Genomic DNA, 10,830 nt, shown 5'->3' on the forward strand with positions numbered 1-10,830 from the left:
GGCTGACTCATGGTTTTCTTTTGCGTAATGAGCCACCCCCACTTTGTGGTTGTGGAGTCTTCCAGTCAGTAGCCCACATTTTGGTGGAATGCCCCCTTCTTTTGGCTCTGCATACTAAGTACAGACTTCCCCGCACTTTACCTTTAATGTTGGCTGACGATTCCCGGATGGTCAGACGGGTTCTCAGTTCCATCCGTGAAAGTGGTTTTTATTCTCAGTTTTAAGGTTTTTAATCTCACTCTGGTGTTGGGGCAGGGCGGTGAGGGATGGTGTGTCTGCCACTGTAAGCTGTGTTTGGAGATTACCGACTCTCTTCCCTGGCCAAGATTCTCTTTTCTTTCCCTTTTACTCTGTTTTCATCACTTTTTAGACTTGGTTAGTCTCGTTTTCCCATATGCACTTCATTCTAGCGGTTGAACGCTTTTAAATAGCAGGTGGTCTTGCTTCTACTGCTTCAGAGGTGGGATATTTCCTGCCTCTAGCATAGCCTTGGGGTTGCTCTCTTGCTGACTTCCTCATTTTGTTTTTACCATTGACGACACGATTGCACTTTTACTTTTTTAGCCTTTTCCCTTTTATCGTTCTGACTTTTCTGAGATGTCAAACTGTCTGAATGGACCACATTTGAAACAAGGGACTGATGACCTTGCTGTTTGGTCCCTTCAACCCCAATCAACCAAGCAACCTAGCGCTCGGGGGTAGGCCAGCAAGGTAGTAACGGAGACCACGGCTGACACCGCAGAAATGCCTCATGCTGAGCAATGCTAGAGGCCTGTCCCGGCTTCGCACCGTTTACTGCTTACGTTGAACTGATCAGTCGACGACTAACTCACAGCAGTGCTACAGTTCTAGTGGCGTTCATACAAACACGAGTAATACTAACTATAAACAAAGCAAACATTACATTGAATCTACAAAAACAGTAGCCGAAGCAAGGAGTTTCGCAGAGTGAGAAATAAGTTGCAGATGAAATAATAGCGTTTCTGCAGTATGAGTCAGTTGAATGTGTGTTGTCGTATACTCTCGAGTGTGCAGACAACGTGCTTAACCAGTCAAAGTGAAACAGGTGTCGAGCAACGTAGTTCATCGTCTTGTTGGTCGGGAACCACAAATTACCTGTGTCTTGGAGCATGTCTTATCACCCTGTGCCATCTTCTACTCAGTGTTGTCCACTTACACTTTTCGCCATACATTCTGTGGAGAACCTCCCTTTCTGTTACATTCTTCGGTTCACGTGAGATGCTTCTGTAACACCACACCACACACATTTCAATCATATTCGTTTCCAGTTTTCCCACACTCATTGATTCACTTCGATATAATGTTACCTTCCAGACATACATTCTCAGAAATGCCTAAGTGAATATACGAACTATGTTTGGTGCTAGAACACTTAATCTGGTGAGGGATACTCTCTTTGCTTATGATACTCAACTTCATTTGTCCTCTTGGCTTCGTCGATAACACTTCATCGTGCTACCATTGTGCCATAATTCATTCGCTTTGTATTTCCCGTGGTCACCAGCGCTGGTGTCAGATTTATTAATAACCTCATTTCTCTTGCTGATCAATGCTTAATGTATTCCTTCATTTTACGCTTAGACAAATCGTTCCGGTAACATTTTGCTAGTTGTGCGCTCGTTCTTAGACGAACCATAGCAGTGACCGCGGCTGTTTTTGTTTTGAACACTGTTCCTTGAGGCGCTTTTTCTGCGGCCTGAAACAAAATCATAAACTCGCCTCACAAACCACAGAAGAACTGATTACGGAAGTAAGACTCAAATATTTATGCGTTTCACTCGTATCACAACCAACGTCAGTGACGCCTCCTCAGCCAGAAATAATTAACAGCGCCTGTACTACAGCCGGAAGAGTGTGTGCGTGGCATTTCGCAAACCTCATTAGTTACGCAACGGACGTTACGCAGTTCGCAAAACAGCAGAAGTCCCGTGTCCTTGGCCCTGCTGCCCCTACAGCCAAACACTGGAGTGACGTCACAGCCGAGCCGTGGGTTACCGCATGGCGAGCCTGTCTGTGCGTAGGAAACCACAGAGCAGGTGCGCTTGTCTGTAACAAGAGAGGTGGGCCAGTGTTTAGTGCAGGAATGGGTCTTCCGAAACGGTCACGCCTCGTCTTTGTCCACCATGGTCTCCAGTAAATTTGTTACTGACGGGGCGTTAACCCTTAATCTTCATCCCTTCCCTAGGTTTTTGCGTTAGTATGCCGCCCCGTAAGCTCGCGGCTTAGTTTCGATAGTTCTGTAGTACCTAAAGAACATAGGGTTTAGAAAGTTCCGTTTCCTGGAATCTTATTAGAGATCGGCAGTTTGAAAATGCTTACCTCGTTTCACGGGCGATGTATACTGTTGGCTGTTAATACTGCAATACCGGCAAGAATAATAAACAACTATAAACTTACGTAGTATGCATATAGTGTAGATTACGAAAAATACATGATTAATTCTCTCAATACCAAGACTTTACGCCCACCTTTTGAAAAGCAGTTACTTTATATTTTGAAATTTCAAAATAACTATTTATCGTTTTTAACGCATTGCTCTGCCATATTCCATATATGTTTCAAAATTTTCAGTTAAATCTTACCCAGAAATTACGGTCTCCGCACTACACTTTCACCAATGAGTGTCGTATTCTGTGTTTCCAGGTTCAATTTGTAGGCAATCTGGGGCTGCCTAGGGTGCGAAATGAAGCAAAGAGGGCTGCCGACTCTTGCAGCAAAGAAACCTCCAACCTGTAGGAGTATCAAGTCGTTCTCAGCTTGTATGACAGCGTCCGTCAACAATGCTGACTGTGGATCCGTGGTATCATGACATTTTCTTTACAGAAATTTTTGGGGTTGAGGGATCTGTAGTATGCGTTGGCCACGGAAACAGCCGATATCCTTTGTAATGAGGAAGGTAAGCACAGCACGGGCAGAACGTGGTCTTGTGTTACCTTGTTGAAAGATAACGTCACTGATACCTCGAAGATAAGAGCACAGCCACCAGCCTTAACACGTCAGACATGTGGCTTGTAGAGGAAGGTGCCGTACCTTGGAACACTTTTCAGACTCATAAATTAAGAATAATTGCAGAATGTGGTACAACACAACGTGGAACTACACAAAACTTGCGCTAATAGTATAAGCATATAGGGAACACACACGACACAGATCTGTAAGTCTACGGTATTGATGATAAGTTGAGAAAACCGTCCCGAAACACATCTGCTACAAAGCGCCACTATTTCCTGCGCATGTACACCGACATCAATACGGGATATGATCACCATGCACACGTACACAGGCCGCAAAACGGGTTGGCAAACTCTGGATCAGGTGGTCGAACAGTTGCTGGGGTATAGCCTCCCATTCTTACACCAGTGCCTGTCGGAGCTCCTGAAGTGTCCTAGGGGTTTGAAGATGTGCCCGATGGGGTTTAGGTCTGGAGAACAGGCAGGCCACTCTATTCGCCTGATATTTTCTGTTTCAAGGTACTCCCCCACGATGGCAGATCGATGGGGCCGTGTGTTATCATCCATCAGGAGGAAGGTGGGACCCACTGCACCCCTGAAAAGACGGACATACTGGTGCAAAATGACGTCCCGATACACCTGACCTGTTACACTTCCTCTGTCAAACACATGCAGAAGTGTACGTGCACCAATCATAATCCCACCCCACACCATCAAACCAGAACCTCCATACAGGTCACTTTCAAAGACATTAAGGGGTTGGTATCTGGTTCCTGGTTCACGGCAGATGAAAACCCGGCGAGAATCACTGTTCAGACTATACCTGGACTCGTCCGTGAACATAACCTGGGACCACTGTTCCAATGACCATGTACTGTGTTCTTGACACCAGGCTTTACAGGCTCTCCTGTGACCAGAGGTCAGTGGAATGCACCTTAGAGATCTCCGGGCGAATAAACCATGTCTGTTCAGTCGTCTGTAGACTGTGTGTCTGGAGACAACTGTTCCAGTGGCTGTGGTAAGGTCCCGAGCAAGGCTACCTGCAATACTCCGTGGCCGTCTGCGGGCACTGATGGTGAGATATCGGTCATCTTGTGGTGTTGTACATTGTGGACGTCCCGTACCGTAGCGCCTGGACACGTTTCCTGTCTGCTGGAATCGTTGCCATAATCGTGAGACCACACTCTCTGGCACACGGAGAGCCCGTGCTACGACCTGCTGTGTTTGACCAGCCTCCAGTCGCCCTAGTATTCTACCCCTCATAACGTCGTCAATATATGCTCTTTTAGCCATTTTCAACACAGAGTCACCATTAGCACGTCTGAAAAAGTCTTACTCGCTGCACCGTAATCTGACATGCACCAACACACTTCCGCGTTTGTGGACTGCTACCAGCGCCGCCGTGCGAAGACCGCAGGTCAAATGCACCGCATGGTCGTACCCCGAGGTGATTTAAACACGCAAACCGCCCACCAGAGCGTTGTTTCACCATGTATCAGCATTATTCTTAATTTCTGAGCATGAGTGTAGGAAGCCCTGTAATATGCCGTCCAGTCAACAACCTGCAAAAAAACCTGAATAACAACCTTTTGCTGAACGGACCACTGCGGGAGCGGCAGCTTCAAATGGCTCTGAGCACTATGGGACTCAACTTCTGAGGTCATCAGTCCCGTAGAACTTAGAACTACTTAAACCTAACTAACCTAAGGACATCACACACATCCATGCCCGAAGCAGGATTCGAACCTACGACCGTAGCGGTCGCGTGGTTCCAGGCTGTAGCGCCTAGAACCGCTCGGCCACTCCGGCAGGCCGCGGGACCGGCAGGAAGAGGGGCAATGACGTTCTGGACGGTACTGGCAGGGTTGCGGAGACATGCCGTAGCCAGCTGCGCAAGGTTTGTTGGTCGAGAAGCTGTAGCATGTCCTGCCTGATCGAGGTAATCCCACAGATTCTTGAATGGATTTAAATCCGCGGGTTTTGGTGGCCACAGGAGCACAGTTAACTCATTCTGGTGCTCTTCGAATCTCGCACGTATACTGTTAGCTGGGTGACGAGTTGCATTGTGCTGTTGGTAGAAGCCATCGTACTGGGGAAAAACTGCATGTAGGGGTGTACATGGTCCTCAAGGATAGATGCATACTTGTGTTGACCCATTGTGCCTTCCAGAATGATGAGCTCCCCCAGAGGGTGCCACGAAAACATTCCCATGACAATAATATACTGTTTGTTTTCAGATGTTTCACGTCAACTCGCCAGTGGCTGGCTGTCCGATGGAGCATAACATATGATTCATCAGAAAAGGCCACCAGTTGCCAGTGAATGGACGTCAAGTCGCAGTACTGGGATACAAATTTCAGACTTCGCCTGCAGTCAGCGTGGGCGCGCATGAACCGGACGCCTACTGTGGAGATCCAAGCTGAGCAACGTACCCTGAAGCGCCATTGAGGAAACACTGTTGTTCACCCAAGTGTTGCGCCACAGTTGCCTCGGCGCCGATTTTGCACAGCTCCATTTCGTTACGCACGTTATAGCTTAACCACGGCGGCACGCAAACAGTTCACAAACTTATCCTTCAGGAAATGCTTTTACCCTTGGACCGTAGGCCAATGAACATGCGTTTTTGGACGTCAGATAAATCGTTCGGTTTCCGCATTAAGACACGGACTGCGCTGTTTTCCGCTTCCGCCCAACACGCTTGATATACCCTCCGCTGCTAGTGCTGCCACCTGACGTCTGTGTAGGATACTGCACGTTCACTTCGAATATAGTGGTCACAGTAATGCCACTGTTTTAAACTTAGGTGGAAGTATACTTGCCACAAACTTCTGTAATTGAAAAATTAGTAATATCTTCCGAACAGCGGTAATACTGTGTATATTGCAACTCTTAAACGTGTAGAAATCGAAATATTTACAAATGCAGCGAAAAACAAAATCTCTTATCTCACAACGATGAAAACATCAGAAATTGCCGGAAACTGCTTATGGAGGTCTCTAATGTGTGTTCCCTTACGTGTCTCTTAAATCCGTCACTAGATTGAAATAGCAGCAAGGAAACAGAGTTTGTTTCTTGTTACACTGTTCTCAGTATACAGCGTTCCCTCCTACTATACAAGCTACCAGCTATGCAAACCAAAAGTGATCATGTTTTGCATTTAGTGGCACCCCCTAATATCAACCCTAGATCTGGGCCAGTACTATGACGATTAATGGAATCGGCCAAAGTCCGTTCTCTCATGCTGACACGCAGTTATGAAACTGGTTTGAAAAGATGACGTGGTGCCACTCCTGTTTCCGGTGCTGTGAGGTGCACCTCTTCGTCACGCCTTTGTCTGCTACCGCTTCAATGGATACACCAAATATAGCCAATCTGCAGCCACTCCCTGGTGTTCTAGACGTTGCAACATTGTAGATGCAGATTCTTGCTTAACTGCTATCAACCCTATTTCCTGACTGGAGGGGTGGCTGTACGAAAGAAATCTACGTCTCTCGTCTCGGCGTGAGGCATCTCGCATGCTGTTGAGTAGCGTCCTCCTGAACCCAACAAGTTAGTATGCGCATGACATTCTTATGATTACGACCAACGAGAGCAGCAATATTGCGGAAAGATAAACTACAGTTTCGATGGTCCACGGTGCTGCCTCTGTCGGATTCGGACAAGCGCTGATAGTACACTCAGGCGGCAAAAGCGATGGGACACCTCCTAACATTGTGTCGGACTTCCTATTTGCCCGGGGTAGTGCGGCAACTCGACGTTTCGTGGACTCAACAAGCCGCTGGAAGTCCCCTGCCTGTAGTAAGTCCTCTATGGCCGTCCATAATTGCGAAAGTGTTGCCTGTGCAGGATTTTGCGCACGAAGTGATCTCTCAGTTATGACCCATATATGTTCGATGAGATTAATTTGGTCCTGTGTGTGGCCAAATCATTTGCTTGAGTTGTCCAGAAAGTTCTTAAAACCAATCGCTAACAACTGTGGCCCGATGACATGGGGAATTGTCCTCTATAAAAACTCCATCGTTGTTTGGTGTCCAAGTAGCCTATCATAATCATCTAGGTTCCAACCGGTATGTTCACGAACACAGGAGAGGCGCTGCAGGCGAGGTCGTGCTGTTAGCAACGACACTCGCGTTGGTCGTCTGCTGTCATAACGCATTAAGGTGAGTTTTACTATCTTTTGGTTCAAAAAAATCGATATTTTTTAAATTGCATTTTTTGGATCAATAAAAGTGTTTAGAAACTACCCATGAAACGGTTTTTCTGAATACGGAACGGAAATGTTTGTTATTCGAGGTTGAACAAAAAAAAAAAAAAAAACACCTTCCTGAAATCAGCCTTTTTTCACGCACCAGTTTTTTTCCTTTCGGAGGACGAGTTATTGAACCGGTGTTTGGGAGAAAACACACAAAATTCAAATGAAAGTTTGAACGCGTGTGTTTGGAAGTTAGCCCCCAAACATTTACATTCTGGTGCGAAGACTGTATAGATTGCGACTTTCCTGGCAGTGAACAGCTTCAACGAAGGGCATTCAACATTTCTGAAGACCATGACAACGTTGGACGTCACCCTGGGCAGTTCGCCAAGCATTCGGACGACCACCGGATTCAAGCGGCCGAAAACCGCTTGTCACCGGCCGTACGAGCGGCTCTGGAGCAGCGCAGGATGGCCCAGACCGAGCAGAACGCCCTCTATGAGGAAGAGGAAGGACTAGTTTATGGACCCGGAATAGCAGAATGAACGTAAGTTGCATAATATTGCATTTAAAATTGAAAGAAAACAGCCCTCGGTCACTATTTTCAACGAATTAACCGGTTTTGCAAACTGTAACCGCGTAAGTAACGAGCAACCCTTAGTGGCTCGCCATCACACTTGTTTTATCTTTAAATATCTTTGTGACTAATGCTCTTTTGGCATATTTATTATTTTATAAATGGCATATAAGTACTGCCAGTCTTTCACGATGATTCTGTACTTATACTCTGTATCATACGTTTTTAGTCATAATTCTGTGACCATGTTATAGACCAGTCTTTGATTTAAATTCTAAGGGAGACACTCCTAGCAGTGTTTAAACCCTGTTAATTCGTTAAAAATAGTGACCGAGGGCTGTTTCCTTTCAACTGTAACTATTCACGGTCCCTGAACGTGCAGCCATGTACAAAATTTTGTATTGCATGTATATGTAGTCAAAACTTCAAACGCGTTTTTCTTCAAATGACCTTTTTTTTATCGCGCGGTATGGTAACTTCAAATCTACTGAACCGATTGGCATGATTCATTGTTTCAGACGGAGCTAACTAAATTGTCTAGGAGTTGCACCTATTTTATTCCGATCCATCAACTATAAATATTTTTACTTAGCCAACGAAGTCGAAAAATCGATGAAAAAACCCGATTTTTTTTTCAAATTGCGGCCATTTTGTTTCCGAATAACTTAATCGAGGTACAACTCCTAAAGTATCTTATATACTTCGCTAACGTCATCTCAGTTTTGATTTCAGATGAGTCGTCTGACCTGTGACATGCAGCGCGTGGAGGTCTACATCGAAATTTTGTTTGATTCCGATGGCACTTCCGCCTTTGCTCTTCGACATTTCCAGTCGACAAAATTCCAGTTTGTAGAGGAAATATCAATAAAAATTTTGACCAAATTTGACATTGATATCTACAACACATACTGAGAAAAAAATTCTCAAAAACATGCTTTTTTCGGCCAAATACAGTAAACCTCCTCTTAATGCAAAATTTCGCTGCACTGTCCTAACGGATACGTTCGTCGTACGTCCCACATTGATTTTTTCGATTATTTCGCGCAGTGTTGCGTGCCTGTATTGTGCTGTGTCGTGGAAGGAAGTTTATGTTAATAATAACAGCATTTTAAATGTAATGTGGTTAAAGAATCTGATTGAAAAAAAAAAACTCATTTGCTTTACCAGATTAAAGATATCTATTCAAAGTATTTGAGCTTATCGGCCTTATAGAAACTTGGAACTGGGTGATTCAGAGGTTAAAACGATCGTGCACCAATCGTGCGCTATCGTTCAACATTTTAATGTATTTCACAAAGAACCTCGTTTCATACGAAACGAAATTCGATTATACGAGTATTTCGATTAGCATTAGAATTTCATTAACTTACGCTGTCAGATTCCACTAAATTTGCAATGGGAAAATTTTTGAAAAGTCATTATAATGTAACTGTATTACGCAAAGGATACCCAATTAAGATATCATTCACGACGGACAATGGTACACACATACCGTCGTTTCACCATCGCACAGGCTCCCGCATGGCGGACATAAAAATAAGTATCACTGGCCTACAGAAGCAACTGAAAGATTTGAAAACAAATAAGTGACCACGTCTGGTTGGAATCCAAATTTGATATTACAAAGTGTGCTTTACGGCATTGGCCCCTTACTTAGATTGCATTTACCGCGAATCTTTCGCTCAGTGCAAGGGCAACTCTCGAAACGCCCTTGACCTCATACTGGCGAGGAAAATGCCTCTCCCGTCCGCAGCGATAATACCATCTTGGGAGAAACTCATCTAACTAGCGGAAACCGCGCGCGACTTGCGTTTGGTGTAAGACTGAGTTGACGCCTTCTAACGGTCTCTCTTTCATAGGCTATATTTTAACCCTCTCCACAAGAGTGATTAAGTTATCCAAGTCACGATAGGCAGTCGGAATCTCGACAGACAAGACCCTAGAACAATTCTCTGGTTTAATCACTTGCAAAATGGTGGCAACGATCTCCTGCTTGGACAATTCTAGATCAGAGGCCACTGCTACCGGTCGCACTTCATGAATATACTCAGCTACGTTCTCGTAATTATGCTGAACACGAAAAAAGTATTGATTAACGAGGTAGTTCTTAAACCTGGCAGATAGTCGCTCCCTTAGGATGCGGACGAGCAATTCCCTTAAGCAGCCCTTCCTCACTAAGGCCTCACCGACCATTTTGACCAAGAACCCTTAACAGAAAGGATACAGCAACTGGAAAACAGTCTCCCACGACATTTTAAAAACGTTAACTTGTTCTTCTGAGGTAACAGTAAACCACAAAAATGAAACCAACTTCTGTTGAGTATCGATAGCAAGGCATTCTACCTGCACAATGCATTCAAGAAGGGATTAGGTAATTTAGCAAAACTGGACTGCGGGTTTTCTATATCGCTAGTTTTGGGCCCTGGAGAAATGGTTCCTTTTTAGGTAACCATCAAATTTTGGAGTTTAGTAAGCAGCTGATCACACCCCCACTCGCCCGCAGGTCGTGGTGTAGTGTCTAGCGTTGCTGCCTCTGGATCACGGGGTCCTGGGTTCGATTCTCGGCCGGGCCGGGGATTTTTCTCTGCCTGGGGACTGGGTGTTTGTGTTGTCCTCATCATTTCACCATCATTCGTGAAAGTGACTAGATTGGACTATGCAAAGATTGGGGCTTTGTACGAGCGCTGATGACGGCACAGTTGAGCGCCCCACAAGTCGAACATCATCATCAACTCCCCCACTCTAAGGCACTCATACCAATTTGCAAATTTACCACTGTTGTATGGAGCTGACCAACCTTAGGTTTCGTCGGCCGGAGTGGCCGTGCGGTTCTAGGCGCTACAGTCTGGAACCGAGCGTCCGCTACGGCCGCAGGTTCGAATCCTGCCTCGGGCATGGACGTGTGTGATGTACTTAGGTTAGTTAGGTTTAATTAGTTCTAAGTTCTAGGCGACTGATGACCTCAGAAGTTAAGTCGCATAGTGCTCAGAGCCATTTGAACCTTAGGTTTCAACTGGAAATCTGTGACTACCAAATCCAGGTCTTCATTTCTCCATGGCCAATGTGTAATTTGGGCCTGCATGTAGTAC

The sequence above is a fragment of the Schistocerca piceifrons genome, chromosome 8 (genome assembly GCF_021461385.2).
Source record: "Schistocerca piceifrons isolate TAMUIC-IGC-003096 chromosome 8, iqSchPice1.1, whole genome shotgun sequence".
Classification (NCBI taxonomy): Eukaryota; Metazoa; Arthropoda; class Insecta; order Orthoptera; family Acrididae; genus Schistocerca; species Schistocerca piceifrons.